Source organism: Gymnodraco acuticeps, unplaced genomic scaffold (genome assembly GCF_902827175.1).
Source record: "Gymnodraco acuticeps unplaced genomic scaffold, fGymAcu1.1, whole genome shotgun sequence".
Lineage (NCBI taxonomy): Eukaryota > Metazoa > Chordata > Actinopteri > Perciformes > Bathydraconidae > Gymnodraco > Gymnodraco acuticeps.
The window spans coordinates 22,501-41,230 of record NW_022992160.1 but is presented as its reverse complement, the minus strand read 5'-3'; the positions used below and the strand labels follow the sequence as shown (position 1 = coordinate 41,230).

General features: G+C 42.6%; 1 protein-coding gene across 1 annotated transcript in view; it reads left to right on the top strand.

Moving 5' to 3' along the window:
- Positions 1-1,262: 1,262 nt before the first annotated feature.
- Positions 1,263-18,730, top strand: part of tab2 (TGF-beta activated kinase 1 (MAP3K7) binding protein 2) — a gene marked incomplete at its 3' end in the record, with an annotated part of 36,031 nt that continues 18,563 nt past the window's right edge. Inside the window, 1 exon segment of the mRNA XM_034204566.1 lies at positions 1,263-1,809.

The window sequence follows — 18,730 nt, the reverse complement described above, 5'->3', positions numbered from 1 at the left end:
CCATCAATAAAATGCACCTGTGTTCGTCGTCCATAACATACACCTGCCCATACCATAACCACACCACCACCATGGGCCACTCGATTCACAACATTGACATCAGAAAACCGCTCACCCACACGACGCCACACATGCTGTCTGCCATCTGCCCTGAACAGTGAAAACCGGGATTTATCCGTGAAGAGAACACCTCTCCAACGTGCCAGACGCCATCCAATGTGAGCATTTGCCCACTCAAGTCGGTTACGACGACGAACCGGAGTCAGGTCGAGACCCCGATGAGGACGACGAGCATGCAGATGAGCTTCCCTGAGACGGTTTCTGACAGTTTGTGCAGAAATTATTTGGTTATGCAAACCGATTGTTGCAGCAGCTGTCCGAGTGGCTGGTCTCAGACGATCTTGGAGGTGAACATGCTGGATGTGGAGGTCCTGGGCTGGTGTGGTTAGTTACACGTGGTCTGCGGTTGTGAGGCCGGTTGGATGTACTGCCAAATTCTCTGAAACGCCTTTGGAGACGGCTTATGGTAGAGAAATGAACATTCAATTCACGGGCAACAGCTCTGGTGGACATTTCTGCTGTCAGCAGGCCAATTGCATGCTCCCTCAAAACTTGCGACATCTGTGGCATTGTGCTGTGTGATAAAACTGAACATTTTTAGAGTGGCCTTTTATTGTGGCCAGCCTAAGGCACACCTGTGCAATAATCATACTGTCTAATCAGCATCTTGATATGCCACACCTGTGAGGTGGGATGGATTATCTCGGCAAAGGAGAAGTGCTCACTATCACAGATTTCTTCAGATTTGTGAACAATATTTGAGAGAAATGGTTATTTTGTGTATATAGAAAATGTTTTAGATCTTTGAGTTCATCTCATGAAAAATGGGAGCAAAAACAAAAGTGTTGCATTTATATTTTTGTTCAGTGTATTTATTTCAGATAGATCTTATAGTTATTACTGTTAGCTTCAGCTTAAGTTATAGTGCAATGTTTGCACTCACACCATATTTATATAACAAATTAATAAAGGCAATGAACAGTTACATCTCTACTTTACATAAGGGTGGCTGCACAATCTCACATTACAGCAACAAAATCCTGCGGTTTTTGGCAAACCGAGTACCAGAAAATATACATTTAAAAAAAAAAAAAAAAAACGTTTCATTGTTAGGGGGGCCACAGGGGGGTCAGAGGTCAGTGTTAGGGGGGCAGGGGGGGCAGTGCCCCCCCTGCCCCCCTAGAACCGCCCCTGCTATAGTCAGACCACAGCAGACACTTCATTCATATCTATCCCACTTCTCCTGCACCGTTTCCTGCAGAAACTCTTGTTCCGTTGTCCTCAGCCTGCATCTCCTGCAGCGGCAACACTCTCTCCTCCCTCAGCGCAACTTTTGGAAAGTGAAAAAAAGAAAAGCAGCTCTCCTTCTCGCGATAGCAGCTTCCTTATGCAGCCGCCATATTCTGTGACAGTATTTTGATTCGTATCTGCTGGAAGTGAGGAAAAAGAGAAAAGTGAAGGGCTGTCGAGGGGAGGGGGGGCTGAAGAAGAGGAGCTGTCAAAAAGTGATTCCCTATTCTCTATCAAACGGCGGAGAGCTGGGGCCAGGTATCCCTTCATTAACGCTGTTTCGAGGACACACAAGGCCCGGAGCCTCGGTGCAGTTGGCTATTCATCTCCCTGGTAGTAGCTGGACTCCTCTCGGCTTCGACTGTCCCAGCTCCGCGGCCCTCTGGAGGTCCGGCGGCGGTGTCGGGTGTTGAAGGCGGCCTGGGGAGCGGTGGCGGCGGCGGCAGCGGAGACGGAAAGGTAACTACATGAAGTGGACTTGCTTCAGGCTCTGCCCCGTGCTCCACAGCCGGGAGCAAGCCGTTAAACAGCGGTACTGTGAAAGAAAAAGCATCAGAGCGCCCTGTGCGATAAGAGCTTTTTAACACCGTCCCTCTCGGTTATAAAGTGAAACTTTTCAGATGTAGAAAACGTTTTTGTCTGGAGCTAGCCGCTAGCTGCGTTAGCTCAGTTGGCTAACTTGTTTGGAGGCTGTTTCCGTCTCGGCCGAGTTGGCAAACCTCTGTCTGAAGTTTAAAAGAAAATATGTTCAGGCCGCTTTAATGTGGATATCTGTGAATAACGTTATATATCATGTGCCTTTTACCTTAGCAAACACTGCCTGACGCTATATTCTCTGTAGACCATGTTGGGATACTTTTTCCATCGAGCTCTCTGAAACGTCGTGGATGGAAATGTTAAATCAGGAAAGCTTCACTGAACCGCCTTATCCACCAAGCTTCAGAATACAGCTGGTACACCTCATTTAGTTGTTGATAACTTTAATATAACACTGAAACTGTGTGTTTGTTTAAGCAACCTTCCATTTTGTAACAGTTTTGTGTCAGCGAATGATACACAAGGCAATCTTCCTCCAAGCTTCGCTAAATGATTGCTGTCTGTTTTAAAGTTACCACGAAGCACATATAGCACAATAGTTACATTACAGTGAGTAAGATTATGATTAACTAATGATATATGATAACTACAGTCTGAGTTCGGTAGTTTTATGTAATCTGCTGATGGCCAGTTTGGTGCTTTCTGACATTTTCCTCCTGGATATGATGTTCCTGGTTGGCTTGATTTGGGATGGAAACTTAATAGGGGGTGGGTCTGGGCCTTTGACAGCTCAGTACTTGTTTGTATTCTTGTTTCAGTTAAGATGAGATATGTTCATCACGAGCTTCTCTAACCTGTCATGATTTACACTTTTCTAACATGTTTATTCTTGTGAGGCCAATATAGCTGTTGGCACAGGTGGCACATTTTGAGCAATTCTTTAAGATGTATATTTGTTTGTGAGCCAACATTATTGGAAACCAAGAGACATGGTAGTTGTTTCATAGTTTTGACAGATCATGGTTAAGTCATTTTAGCAAACTTCAGTTTCAAGGTAGGTATATCTCTGCCATTGCCTTGTCTTATTGCTTGTTTTCATGTAGTCTCAGTTACATTTAATCATGCAGATATAAAACACATACTTTGATGATGGGTAATTTGTGGTGGTCTACACTGGCAAAGTGTTATGTTAACATTAACAGCAGCCACCAGTTAAAATATGCAAAACATTGGTTGTGCTGTATGGCAAGTACATCTTATCCGACTGTCTTTTCTTATTTGACTCTAAAGAGCTCAGAGTCCCTTTTCTGTCGCCCTCTGAACACCTCCAATCTAAACGGTGCTGTCAAAGCTACACTGTAAGGGTGTATATCATTCATTAGCAGCTTGTGCCTGTCTTGACTTGCAGTCAACATTGCACTTCCTGACCAATAAGCTACCATAGCCCACTGTTTATAGGTGCAGACCCCTAACTGAAACCATGTGTGCCTGTAGCAGGGCAAATATGTTGGTAAGAGGCCTTGCTTATATGCCACTCTTTGGAGAGTCCGCACCTAATCCTCAGAGCCTGTTTGGTAATGCTAAATCAGGATTTTGATCAGGATCTGCACAAAATAGCAAGCTGCTAATTGCTTGTTTGAGTGTCATTTTGAATATGTTAACAGGTCAAATCTACACAACTAAGTCTGGGCACAGATTATAGATATTTCTTAACTCGGAGTGTTCAAGTTGGCTTAATTCTTGTTGACAGAGGTGAAAAATTGGGTTGACTTGATGTGTTTGCTTTGGTACAATAAACAAACGGGACTAACACTTGTGTTTAAGAACTTTTACAACAAGCGGCGGTTGTGGCATGTTCTGTCGAGCTCTGTGCCAATACTTTAATCTTCTTTCCAGAAAAACCTGTTTCCTGATTTATCATTCGCAGTTTGCACAACAACGTATCACCAATCAGAGCAGAGGGTTGGGGTGTGTAGTTTTAGCCCTGTCACCAGGGGAGGGGAAATTACTACATCTGAGTGTGTTTGGATGGAGTACAAATGCTTGTTGTTTGGATCAACAGGGCAGTCAGTTCAATGCTGGCTTACCTTTCTCTTTCTCTTTCTCTGTGTGTCAGAGCAGCTTCTCTTTTAGAGGCTACAGATTTTGAGTTGTTCAACTTGATGTTCTTTCAAACAGCTCTCTAAAATAAGTATCACATAGCTGGAATGGAAGGATCCATCCCATTATGCCCATTGCTGCAGTTTCAAGAAGAGAGCTTGGTGTTTTCAACCCTCCCCCACTGCAGTGTGTGGCTGTCAGGAAGAGAGGCTCTTATTGAAGCCCCCTCCCCCTGTTGAGCTCTCCTGACTTCTTCGCTTTAAATGGAGTCCTCCATTACACATGCTGCCTGCTCATGGTCCTCTCCAGTTCAAGGGTTAAGTTGCATGCATGGGGGCTGATTTTGCAGAGTGCATTTTGTAGGGTCGCCTATTTTGCAGTGGCTTTGCAAATTGTCCACAACTATGATCACACATGCACAAGATCATTCAAGATCTGCTTTTCTGTAGCCCTTTGTAGTTATGCATCATTGAATTGTTTTGACGCTGTAACGCTGCATTCATTTTTGTATTTTTATTTTGGTTATGCGAGGCAGAATAACTCCCCAACAAGCTCATGAACCCACAGCCTTGATAAATTCTGACCCTTTTATAATTGTCTTTTCTAAATATTTTCACATTCTGCAGACCCTCATAAGCATTTATATGGAACTGTGTTTCTGCAACTGCTGTATGTAAGTCCAAAATGAGGCTACCTTTCCAGGTTTGTGGCTAGATGAACCGTTGTGATTAACACTTCTTCTCTAGTTCTTACATGCTTGGCATTCTTGACCAGTTTAGCATCTAACTTAAGGCCCCTCGACACACCAAACCCCTTATGGGATGTCAGCCATGTTTTTTGGTGTGTCCTGCATTGTATGCACTTTTAGCTAATTAAACACTTATGGCGCGTTTCCACTGCAGCGGGTAGCTCGCTTTAAGCGTGCCGAGCCGTGCGGGGCCCGTTTTTGGTTGCGTTTCCGCTTGGCCTAGTACCGGCTAGCGGGTCCTAATTCACAGTTTTTCTGGCCCCATAAAATCGTGGTTCTAGGGCCAGGAACAACCAGGCTGAGTCGGGCTGAGTATGCTAAACTAGAGAGAGAATCGCTGGCAAGGGGGCTACAACTACAACAAGATGAACATATTTGACTGTGATTTAATTGTAATACACGTTTCAAAATGATGCCGAAGTAACAACATGCTGATACCGGTTAGTAAAAACCATGAATTAACGCTTTGACAAGTCTACAGACGGCAGGCGAAAAACCCTTTTAAAATGCGTGTTTTCTAAATGGAGCTTGGCTAAGCTAACGTTATATATGCTCCGACCGTCCACGATCACAACAACGGCCTATACAGACGTAAATAAACCAGCGAATGTATTCGCCATGACACAGGCAGTCTGTGGTTTGTACTTGTTTAACTTGTGTCTAGTTTCTGAACAGATATGAGGAGCTGTGAGCTCTGAGTGCTAAGAGCTAACGGCTGTGTTGTTTTTCTGGGGCTCTCATTGAAAATGACGTCACGGCTCCACCTACACTGCGTTACTATAGTAACTGCCCCAGTTCCTAAACTGTAATGGAAGCGCAGCATTAAAGTGAGCCGGGCCTAATAAGGCCTAACCAAACCGAGCGAGGCCTGCAGTGGAAACGCGCCATTTGATTGGTTGTTCAGTTTCAGTGAATCAGCAACATGGCCTGGAATGCAAGTGGTGAGTTCAAATCATGTGAACAAGTTTTAATGTACGTAGCATAACAACGACTACACCCATAGTTCTACTTCTTCAGGCTCCTGATGTTATGTAGAGTTACTCCCCCTTACGGAGGTGCAGAACGTATGTGATTGCTGGCCATTGTCTTTGTGTTGTGTTTAAATGTCAGCTCTGTCCATACTAGTTATTTGACGTTGGTTTGGTGTGTCAGGGCCTTTAGTTTGTACATGCAATTCTGGGCAGCCTCCGTTTGGTTTGCTAAAGCTTGTTTGCTCAACACATTTGCCTGCTGCTGAAAAACAGTTTGTATGAGGTGAAACACAGTACATTTGTGCACTGTGAAACCGAAACGGAAGGCTTAATGAGGCCAAAAAGCTCCTTTTTTAAAGCTAAAGTGTTGGTTGATGATTTGTTATAAGTGAAGCTTTAAAAGAGGCTGTTTTTATTTATAACTTTATCTAAATAAGATATAAAGTTACATTTATTTAGCAGACATGATGACAAGCCAAGTTTTACATGACAAACGGACTAACTGCATAGGCGTTGCTGTAATGCACAGATAATTAGGTTACCCAGATAAGGTCATGGAGAGATGAATATTGAGTCATGTCTGTTCGGTCGAATGATAAAGACTATGGATGATAAAAGAGAGCAGTGATGTTCTGGTCGCTCACCACATGGTAGATCTGGAAAGTGAGTGCCACTGAATTGTTTCCTTATTTAGTGGCTGGAAACTAGATGTTTCCATGTTGTTGGTTGTCATTTAGAGCATTTCTTAGATGTTCCTTTATATTTGGATGAAGTGGGTCGTCTCATTAGATGACTGATTCCTCAAAACAATCAAGAACTTAGTTTTGGACTCAGCAGCACATTAAAAAAATTAAAATACAACTGCAGACAAACCTTGAGTTCACTATCTGTGCTCTTTTACTTCACATTGTGCACACATGTACACCGGGGAGTGGCCCTATAAAGCGACATATGCACAGAGCAGTTTGAGCAGTAGAGGGTTAATTGTCCTGGTTACCTGCGGGTTGGAGAATTTACCTGGCAGCTTTTTGGTCCTGTCCCTGGAACATTTGGCTACCAAATAATAAAACGTGCAACAAAAGAAAAAAAACAACAATCAGAGGGTGGGAAACACCTGGTCCCATTGCCATTGTGACAACTTGTAAAATGCTCTGCTACCACAAGCTTTGATGCCCGTAAAACAACCATTTTTAACAAAAAATGGCCAACACTGCTTTTAAGTTACATCCATAAATGATCACATTAGCCCATATTGTTTTAAGAGAAAGGTGTTGTCGAGCGAGTGGCCATTAGTATGCTGCAGGAAGCTAAAGCAAGAACAGTTAACAACACGTTTGCAACAAGGATTTGACTCATCTAAATATTTGTAGAGTGGCAGAGCCATAATCAGGGGAAACCAAGGCAATTAGAAACCAAGAACAAAACCTTTTTTGTACATCTTTATTTCCGCTGGAAAGTTGGGCATTTTAACATTGGAGGGGGGCTGCCTCCCTTTTTGAGCCAGCCCATAGTGGCTGTTCACTGAGTGTATGTGTATAGGTAGGTAGCAGGTCCTCCTGGCTCTGCTATTATGCATTACTATGTTCATCGAGTAGCTCAGAATGGTCAAACCAAAATCTGGCTCTACAGAGGGCCTTACGCTTTTTCCCCACTGTAAACACACTTGAAAAAGAAGGGGGAAGATATCTGCAACCTCACTGCCACCTCAGAGAAACTACATCCTACCGTTTTAAGTCATCATGATAACATTTCATGTTTAGTCAGAAGAATATTCTTCTTACATATAGCAAAAAAACTCAATACATGATGGATCGGTTCATTTACTTGTGTCATAACAGGAAGTCCTGGCCTGGAAGAACAGATGATATGCTGACTTTTGCATACTGAACCACAATATTAGTCTAAAGAAGTTGCAGTTACATCATTTAGCCTAAATGTTCCCTGCTAAATATTTTTGGGAAAAAAACATGTTCACCTAGTTAGTTTAATAGTGCAGTCCTTACTCATCAGCATGTGGATTATAATATGAAGTCCACTGTTAATTATAGTTGAATGTTTGTAAAGTTACTAGGGGTGTAACGGTTCACAGAAGTCACGGTTCGGTTCATACCTCGGTTTGGGGGTCACGGTTCGGTCACGGTTCGGTACAACAAGGAAAAGCAAAAAAAAGTTCCAAATGCATAATTTTTTTTGCTGTTATTTATTTTTAACAGTAGTGCAAGTTTTGGTATGAAAATAAGGAACTCTAACATTTGGAATCATTAACTGTTTTACACAGTTAAAAACAAACCACAAACAGTAACACACACACTCAGATGGCCATATTATTTATAATGGCTGATGTCAAACAAAAAGGTTAAACATTAAAATAAATAATAAGAGTTTTTCAATCACAATCAATAAAAGGCAATACAGAACTGTATAACATCTCCTGATGTCAAAATATAAAATAAATACAATGATAAATGTAAAACAAAATAAAATCTGTACCTTTAGGAGCAATGAACATGTGTAATTAATTAACTTGTGAGTGTGTGAGGCCATTATGCCTAAATAAAGGTTCTCAAGCTTTACTCTATTTTCAAGTATTTCTTCAATAAGATGAGTTTGTCTACGTTGTCAGTAGTGAGGGCGGATCTGTTGGCGGTAACTATGTGACCTGCCGTCGAGAAAACCCTCTCGCTGGGGACTGAGACTGACTCGGATGTGATTGAGCATGTTTGACGTGTTACCACTAGCATACCGCACCGCTGTCGAACAACGCCGACACACCGTCCTCGCCCGATCCACAACTCGCACCCCATCATTGTTGTAGTCCACAGGGAACCCGAAATGTTCCCACACAGCAGATCTAAAAGAAGCAGGTGGGTCTTCTAGCTCCTGTGTGTTGTGTGAACTCGCCATAGCTAACTTTTCTTCTTCATGTATTGTGTTTGTTTTGTTGTGTTTTGTTCTTCATTAGTTATTTACGGGCGGCTGGCTTTTAGGCGCAATACCGCCCCCTGGATTATATATAGTGTAATACTGCCCTGAGTGACAGACTTTTTTCCCACTCGTAAAAAAAGGCGTATTCGCCGTGAGACTGCATGTGCCGAACCGTGACGTCCGAACCGTGACGTCCGAACCGTGACGTCCCAACCGTAACGGTACGGGACGAATACGGATACCGTTACACCCCTAAAAGTTACTGTTAATCTTTATTGTTGTAAGCAACAACTCTTAATTTCAGTGATGAATACAAGAAAAACAAATCGACAACTGCAGAAAGTTTCCCATGCCAATGTCATTATTCGTTAGCTAACGTTGGAGACAAACATGAGGGTTCATTAACCCTAATACCACCATAGCAATGGCTGGTGGTATTAGGGTTCAGTTCAGGTGGATAGTGAACTATCCACCTGAACTGGTGGATGGTTCAGCTAAATACATACCATCATAATAGACACTTGTAATGTTACATATTAAATAATGCTTGAATGTAGTGAAATAATTAAAAGGCAGCTTTTTTCAAGGTTCTTTGCAGAAAATTGTTATGAAATAGGATGCACTGCTATGAAGGTAGATATGGTGCAAAATGCGAGAGATTGTAAAGCCTGATGTGAGCACTTGCAGAAAAAAAATCTGAGCTTGTGCGCTACATTTACACTTGTATAAAATATCCACCTACCTGTGAACCAAATGTACACTTGTATAAAATATCCACGTAACTGTGAACCAAATGTACACTTGTATAACATATCCACGTACCTGTGAACCAAATTTGAAGTCACAGAAGAAGAAAAAAACGTTTTGTAGTTTGTAGGGAAAAAATGAACTTAGTGATGAAATGTTCACTTGCAGAAAAATACAGATTTTTTAAATATATTTTCCATTACAACTGCAACTTGGTTATTACAACCTCTCAAATCAGTCATTACAACTTGCCGAATCTGCTCTGTGGCAGTATACATCGACGAATCTGCGGTCTTGACTTTTGCTACACTTCTTGCGATGAATGTGTCGCTAAAGTAATTTTCACCTGTAGATGTGGGGGAGGGAGGGGGGTTGGAGCGAAGGGGCGGAGCTATCAGAACGACGAGGCTCAGGTCAGTCACACAGTCACAGCCATAGTCTGTTGCCCCTTTCACACCAACGCAGCTCCCGTGCTAGCTCCGTGCTAGAGCTTTTCTGGTTGGGAACCGGTTTTTCTTTTCCGTCCCCGTTTTGTTCACACCGCCCAGAGCCCGACTGGTGCTGCTGCTGCTGCTGCGTCATGACGTCACAGTTTACGTCGCTGATTTTCTCCCCAACGGTGCTCACAACAACAACAATGGGGGACTGCGTTGGGTCGATGACTGTTACTTTTAATCATACAGCGGCCGCTCCAAAGTATTCATTGTCTGACTGTCACACAAGCAGCTGATACATATCCCCAGTTCCCCTTAAGTGAATGTGTGTCAGTCTGAATTGACGCTGTTTGGCATTACAATGCTGTTATGAAAGTTTCTCTGGTATAAAATGGGTGATGTTAGCATAGCAACCGAAGCTAAACTGACTATTGCTATCCTATTGTGGCATAAGCCGTTTCCTACAGGCACATTTTACCGGCGTATTTCTCATTATGATTCTACTTGTGATAGTCGGACATGACAACCTGAGCATCCCATGTATTGATTCCATCCGATAGCTGCTATAATACAAAACGTCTGCCTGCTCTCCACAATGATCAATAACAGCGAACGGATGATCAAAGTAAGGTACAAATAAACAGAATCACACGAAGCCTGGTTAGTGTTGCCTGACTTTAGAAAGTGTGTTTTTTTTTTTTACCAATGTGTGGTTGCGTTCTAGTTACTTTGCTCAGCGCTACTGCTTGTTTCAACTTTTATTTGCCGCCCTCTCCATAAACTTTTCAAGCTTGGTAAGAACCGGTTTTCGGGGAAAAGAGCCGGCTCCGCTGCGGCGTGAACAGGAAAAACCGGTGCTTTTCAGGCTCTAGCTCCGAACCGGCCCTGGAACCGCGTTGGTGTGAAAGGGGTAACATGGGCCCCGCAGTCATCCGGCTCGACCTGACTATGGCTGTGACTCTGTGTGACTGACCCGAGCTTGCGCCTCGTCGTTCTGATAGCTCCGCCCCCTTCGCTCCAAAGTGAAAATATCATCACTAAGTTCATATATTTTCTACAAGCTACAAAACTATTTTTTTTTCTGTGACTTCAAATTTGGTTCACAGATACGTGGATTAGGGATCGACCGATATGGCTTTTTCAAGGCCGATACCGATTATTAGTAATCAAGGAGACCGATAACCGATATTTGGAACCGATATACATTTGCAGTAAAATCAGAAAATCTTGGTGTCAAACTGTAGAATAACACAAACTAGCTTAGATGGCCCACAGGGCTAAGCTAGTTTACAGATGGCCCTGAGAGCAATAGAGATTGCCCTGAAACATGGGCGGGGACGAAATGATGCACGAAGGGTTTGGGGGGCCTCCCCCTAGAAAATTTAGATTTTTGGTGCATTCTCTAGACTGAATTATAAGATGAACCACCACAATATTATCTTGTTCAATTTTATTCTTCATTTCACTTGTTTGTTTGTTCTTGTTTGTGTTTGCTCGCTTGCATGTCCTGCATAGCTATAAGAAATACTCAAGTTGTTGGTCAAGACACTTTCCATCTGATGAAGGCAAATGCCTTCCCAGATGGAAACAAGTAGAAAACATTACATTCAGTTATAACTGCCAAAACAAACATTATTTACACTATTATGGCCCCTGTTAAAAATGTTTGTAATGTTATCTACTGTAAGTTGGTCGAACGAATGCCTCCTCATCCGGAAGCTGACCGAGCATACCCGAGCAGCAGTCGAGAGGAGCCGAGCGCATCCGCGAAGCACACAAAATGGCGACGTCAGAGTTCCCGTTAGCCGGCAAATCTAAATCTCTTCGGTCAAAATGTCCGGTCAAAATGATTTCCCTTTAGCGCAATACCGCTTCAGTTGCACCACTTATGTGACAGACAAGAAGAGTATGTGACAGACAAGAATAGTCAATTCTAATGTCTAACACTTAATGTGGAGAAAGAGATGTCCTGTATGGGTTGATTGTGCGTTGATCTGTTGGTAATGCCTGGGGGTTCCGGTGGGCATGTAAACAAATGCATAATGCTGCGCTATACTTTGTGGCCTCACCCAGTTGCATAGCGACACTTATTGTTTAGGTGTCTTTTAATAAGCAGGTAGTCATATCATTAGCTGGATCTGATCGATATGGACATAAACGCTAGTCTAATCTGACGGGAGAGAGAGATCAGCTGCTGCTGACGAGTCCACACGCAGCTCTGCATGATCACCTGCAGCGGTGAGCGGACAAAACACACACTTCAGGTTAGAATATCACACGTAGCTATTTTAATTACCTCTCAAACTACCTGAACTAGTTATAGATGTGTTTAGTTTTACTGTCGGGTCACTCATTACTGGATCCGCGAGCTGCATGATACTGGCATAATAGATTGCCCGATCGGGCAACCAGCAGGTGAGGCTTCATTGCCCGAGCTAAATACTAGATGCCCCGGGCCATCGGGCAGTCGTTCATGTCGAGCCCTGTTTTAAACATCTTACAACTGGTTTCCTCTCTGTGCCCTTTTCTTTAGTGCAGTCCTCTGCGATGAGTTAGAGAGAGACGAGAAGTGGGGCTGCAGGCTGACATGCTTAACTAACAATAATGCTTAATTTATTATATCTGTCTATCTAGCATAAAATCCCAATAAGCTGCTAGCAACTGCAAAACACTAGTTCTAGCTAATGTTTTGCAAACTATTAAAAGTGAGGCTATCACAGTAGACCTAACGTTAGGCTAGTAGCCTCACTTCTAATATTTTGCTAAACATTTGCTAGATACATGTTGGCTAGCTAATGAGCTTCACATATCAACCTGAAAAACTACAAGGCTCCACTCACAGCCCTTCCCCCCCCCCCCCCCCTCCGCACCACAGTTACTCCGCTGCGAGACGCTGCACGCACCCCCAACTCTGACTGACTTCCCGCGTCCCTGTGTAACTGGGAAACTGATAGAATTGGATCATAAGATCGTGGTGTTTTTGCAACCTCAGCATAGTGGATTGGGATGTTTATTGAACTTCGGTTTAACACATGTATGGCTCTGCCGCTCAGCGCTGCTGCTTGCTTCAGTCTGTGTCTGCGTTCTTTCGCACCTGCCTGTAATCTGAGAAGGTCCCGCCTCTCTGGCTGGCTCCCGCCCGGAAATCTTCAGTAATAGCCTATCAGATAGCGCTGTGGGCGGGACATTGCTCGTGTACACAGAGTGGTGACTGCAGCCAGAGAAACGGCCGCATCAGAGCCAAAGTTTTATCGGCAATTTGATAAAAAAAGGCCGATACCGATAATCGGTCAGATGCGGAATATTGGCCCCGGCCGACCCCTAACGTGGATATTTTATACAAGTGTAAATGTATGCACACAAGCTCAGATTTTTTTTTGCAAATGCTCGCATCAGGTTTTACAAGCTCTCGCATTTTGCACCATATCTACCTTCATACACAGCCATCAATTAAACCTGTTAAGCACTGAGCCTGTTTTTCAGGTCTCAGGCTCGAAAATGACATTCCCAGAACAAATTACCATATCTTCCCTTCTAAAAGGGTTAAATTAATAATCTTTTTTCTCAAAGTAATGATAAACCTGTGAGTTGGATGTAGAAAAGTCAGAATCAATATAGATGTTTTTTATTTTAAAGAAAATTCAGATTGAACATAGTAAAAAAACTGTAAATTATAGTGTCCGTCCAAAAATTATTTTTTACTTCTAGTGAAAACCACCCTTGGAAGATGGTAAGGTAGACTAAAAGCTTTAGGAATCCAAAGTACAACATATAATAAGTACCCTGTATCAAGATTGATGCAAAACAAGTGACATTTGACCTTTTTAGAGAGGTTTAGCAAAAAGAACTCCACCTCTGAGGTGATTTGGGTGGAAATGGCCGTTTTTACCGTTTCTTTGGAACCCATTGGTCGATTTTGGTTATTGACATCTCTTTTCTACCGTGAGAATCAAAGGGGAATTTCCACATACACACACACGTTACCATTGAAAAAAATATCAGATAGCTGAGTTTCTTCCAGTTACATGGATATAAAACATTCATAGTTTATTGAATATTAAGATGCCCTCAGACGCTGTTTCCTGCAGATGATGCATTTTACCCTCCGGTATCGGGGGGGGGGGGGGCGGTGTAGAACAGGTTAAAGGAATATATAGTAGAGCTCCTCTGCCTGCTTCCTTTTGAATAAAGCATTACACTAATTGAAACCAGAAGCAGTTTAACCAGTGCAGCTCTTCAGATACTTCGGCACTGCGAGTGGGATCAGTGTTCTGCTCCAAGTGTTAATTTCTAACCTTGTTTCTTATTATGATTCATTGGTCAATAGAAGCAGCAGACCAGTAGGACTACATTGCCTTTTATTTTATTCGCAACAGCTTCATTTTACCACGCAAACAGTTGAGTCCTCAGAAAACCTGTTTAATTCCTGTTCTCGGACTTGTGTTTATTTTGACATAAAACCCACAGGTTTTAGGAGTACAATTGTTCTGTGTTAGTTGGCGAGCCGTGTGTATTATTATATTTTTAAGATCACAAATAATTACTAAATGTTAACTACATCATGGTTTATCACCAAAAGGACAAGCTGCCAGCAGTGTGGCATTCTTCCTGAGTTATGGGCTGTTTTGAATTTATAAGCAGAAAAAAATCTCTTAGATTTCAGATTGGCCATCCCGATTTTGACTGGCAGGGCAAAGAAGCCCTGTTCCACGTTCTCAGATACACAACCATCCACTGTGATTGCTTGTTGGCTGCTCAGACATCCATACATCTTCTGGCCTGTCAGTGTTACGTGCTACTGCAGCTCCACATGAGCGCTGTTCCTACGCGGGCTACTTTTTGAACCAGTGCCGGTGCACAGGAAGATGGTTGAGCGGTTATCTTTGTCCTCTCTGCTTCTCAGAGCTGTGCACACAGTAGCCTCTGTGGCAGGATATGTGTGTGTGCATGTTTGTGTGACACAAACACTTCCTCTCAAAGTGCTCTTTCTAACACAGAAACACCTCTGGTTGCATGCTTAGTTTTGCATTTTTAGGGGTGCATGTTCAATCATATCATAATAATGATAATAGGGCTGTACCCGAATATTCGTGCGTTGGCCAACTATTCGGGTTTAATTTCATTATTCGGATATTCGCTTTTTTAATTTTTTTTAATTTTGTTCCTAAATGTATGCTATCAATAAAGGCGAATTGCCATATTCATATACTATATTTATACTTTTGAATTGCACTGTTAAAATGCGGAAATATATACAATCTCAGCCTGGGCTCCTGACATCACGTTCCCTCAGTCACGAAGGCGAACGTCTCGCTTCACCTCGTTTCACACACCTGAACACAAAATGCCGAAGACTTCAGCTGTGTGGGACCATTTTAAACTGGACGACGGTAAGAAGAAGGCAGTGTGCCAAATATGCGACAAGAAACTGGCCGGTGGCACAACAACTCTGATAAGTCACCGGATGCTGTAAGTACTAGCCTAGCTTAGCTTAGCTGTTGTCAAGTTGCCATGATGAAGCTGCTTTATCCGCCGTTTAAACAGTAACGTTACACATGATCAAATCGTGCTCTTGCTTTGCTTGGAAATGAATATAAATCTTATAAGTATATATCGTAATAGTATGCTCTTTCTGCGCTTCTGCTTAACAAAGTGTTGTCAGGTGTCTCGGATTCGGAGCGTGTTATGAAACCTTTTGGAAAATGTGTTTTTATTCAAAAAATAATAATTCTCTCCATTCCGAATATTCTCTGCTGATTACTACCGAATATCCGGAGCCCGAAAAATGATATTCGTGACAGCCTTAAATGATAAGTATGCAGAGAGTAATTGTAACCATCTCCATTGTTAGAAAGTTTAAAACAATATAATCAACTTTTGAGCTGTAGTACTGTTTGAATGATACTACACAATCGTCTGATGGGAAGACATGGAGAAAAGCGCACCCTTGTCTGCAGTGACGAGATATGTATTTTGAAGAAATGACAACCTGAAAAGATTAGTTGAGATGTGTCAAACTTCATTGCAAGGGTCTTGGCCTGCTTTGGCTTGGTGTGTTCTCCTGTTGCCTCTTCATTCTGTGTCCCTTTAATCTTTATTACAGTTTCTTTCTGTCTTTTCTCTGCTCTAAAACAAATACTTGACTACACACTGCACTGATCTGGAGTGTTTCCAGACCTCACATGACATCCTGAACCTGCATATTGCTTTGGGGGAGGCTACTGTCTCGGTTTCTGTGCAGCTGTCTTTAAAAGTCTCTGACCTGTAAAATAAAAACTTCCTATTTTTGCAGATACCTTGACTTTGATACTATTGATTAAGGCTGCAGAAGCCTTCAAAATAGGTTCACAATAAAACATGATACTGGATGCACCGTGTGCCAATTAGCAATCAGAATGAATCAAATTGTGATTGGTCGTCTTCAGAGAGATCCCTGTGAATGAAGATGAATGGGAATCTTCAATGGGAGTGATTAAGTAGATGAATAGTGAGGTGGCCTCCCAGCTGCTTGTTGTCTGCATGATGGATATGCAGGCTGCCGTCTTATCACTCCCTTGCTGATTTTGTGGGCAGGTTCTGGCCCCACGTCCCCTCAGGCTCACTAACTGTTTCTTGCAGATGCAGAACAGAAACCCTGTGTGACTTTGAGCTGTTTGTAAATTCCACACAGGGACTACTCTCTCCTTCATCACTTCTCCCACAGTCTGCTGAAGGTCTTTCATCCCGGGCAACGTTTCTGTTCTCACAAACGATGGGAAAAGGCTTTGATGTAGTGTCCTATCAGTAGCAGTGTAGCCTCTAGGCTCTTATACTCGCTTGCTATCTCACTCAGAAAACATATTGTCAGGGCGTGGTGGACAAGAGTCCACCACGCTGAAGAGCCTTTGTTTGTTGTGGTTTAATGTAGCTTTGCCATTGGCTGCCTGTGAGGGTCTCAGTGAAGTTCTTCCTGCAGCAGTGGTCTATTCAATTAGACCGTATATTTGCTGATGTTTTGCAACCTTTCGCATCTCGGATGTAACCATCTGAGCTCTGGGGGAAGAAAAGAAACCTTGCTTTCCATAACACTATAAACAGGATTGTTTATTGCTAGAGATTGCACAACACCATGGCAAACATTCACACAGGTTACGCTTGTGGAGACTTCACCCTTGCATCCACAATGTGCTAAGACAGGTTTCTTTAAATGCAGAAACAAGAGAGGAGCATGTCAGTAACAGCTTGTAAAAGTGGGATTCATTTAAGAGGACTGGCCTAGCATTTTCTCTGTTGCCCAAAGACTTCTTTGTTTGAAATGTTTCTGATACTTTTCCTGTTAGCCACTGATTCATGGAAACTCCTCTTCAGTGTGAAGAAGAGAGGGTTCAGGGATATCTGTGGGTTAGCCAAAGTCCAGCTGACACCACATTATACGCTAATATCCAGAAGAGAGACTATAGAGAACTAAGAGAGCTAGCGGAGAGTAGGAGAGCGATCTATAACTCCCTCATACTATCTATCCTCTCCACTCCATCTCTCTCTCTCTCTCCCCTCTCTCCTCTCTCTTCTCTCTTCTCTCTCTCTCTCTCTCCCATGGCACCCTTTGGCCTCCTAAACCTTCTGGCCTGCCTCAGCTCCTGGTTAGAGATGTCATAACAGATCTGGTCTGCTGTGGTATTCCTTAGAGGAGTGTGTGTCAATGTGTGTGTGTGTTTACTTGCTGTCTGTGCAAGCTAGTCCGGAGCTTGCCCCCTCCAGGTCACACCTGTTAGTGCCAGTCTATGCTGTGTTCCCCTCTTCTCTGCCGGCACCACAGCTGATCACTGCGTGCACACCCTGCACCACACTTGGGCCAACTGTGGGAGTGTGGGGAAAACATGAAAGCTGCCCATCCTGCTGTACAGAGCACTGATGATTTAGCATCTCAATGTGTCCTGAAACTGGCCATAAGCAGAACTACGACTGCTATAACATGCAGCATCCCCCTAATAAACGCAGTGTGAGGAAAGTGCAGAGACGTCTGTCTCCCAGATCTCACCACGCAGCCCATACTTTGTTTTGGACCACAAAACCAACAGCTCATGGTAATATCCCTTATCATCTGCTTTCTTTTTCTTAACAACAGACCGCAACACATTTCGGATGCGAATGAATAAATCCTATCTGAAAAAACAAAGGAAAACAAATGCATATTGTTAGAACATGTTTTGATGGTGTTTGTCATTCATCTTTGGTAGAGGTTGGTAAAGGTCATTTACCTCAAATGGCTCTCAATTCTTTAATAATGTTATTATCTGTGTTTCTTTCAAATGACTTTTAACAGTAGAGGATTAGATATAATAATAATACATTACATTTATACTTAAAATAAGATATGAACAATATAACATTGACACAATATTCCAAAAGACAATTTGAGTAATCCCACAGCACAATTTATTTCAAAAAGTCAGTATAAGAAAGGTTACACTATTCATCATACCCTGAAACTGTACAAACACATCTTTTCAGCAAACGTTAGAATTTCTGACCGTCCTTAAACGAATCGGGTGTGACAACCGCTTCCCTTAGTAAACATAATCAAAGCTAAAGCTAGTTATATTTCATCAGAATCACTGTATTCTACATTTCTCATTTAAGAGTTTGCCAAAAATATAGTGCGCACCATTGTTAAACATTCCATCCTACGTTCCTCAGCAGAACTTTGAAAGGTGGGTTAGTGGATTTCAGGCTGCTTACACAGAGGAGAGAGGGGAGGACCAGAGGCTGGAGGTAGAGGGGGTGAACACTGTATTCCCTCAATATTGGTAAGACTCATAGGCACTTTTGAATTGTTTGTAAAATAAGTAATCGTAGAGATTTAACTTCCTGTGAAAAGCAAATGTTTTATTATGATTTATGGAATGACTGTTAGCACACAATACAGTGATGAGTCCTCT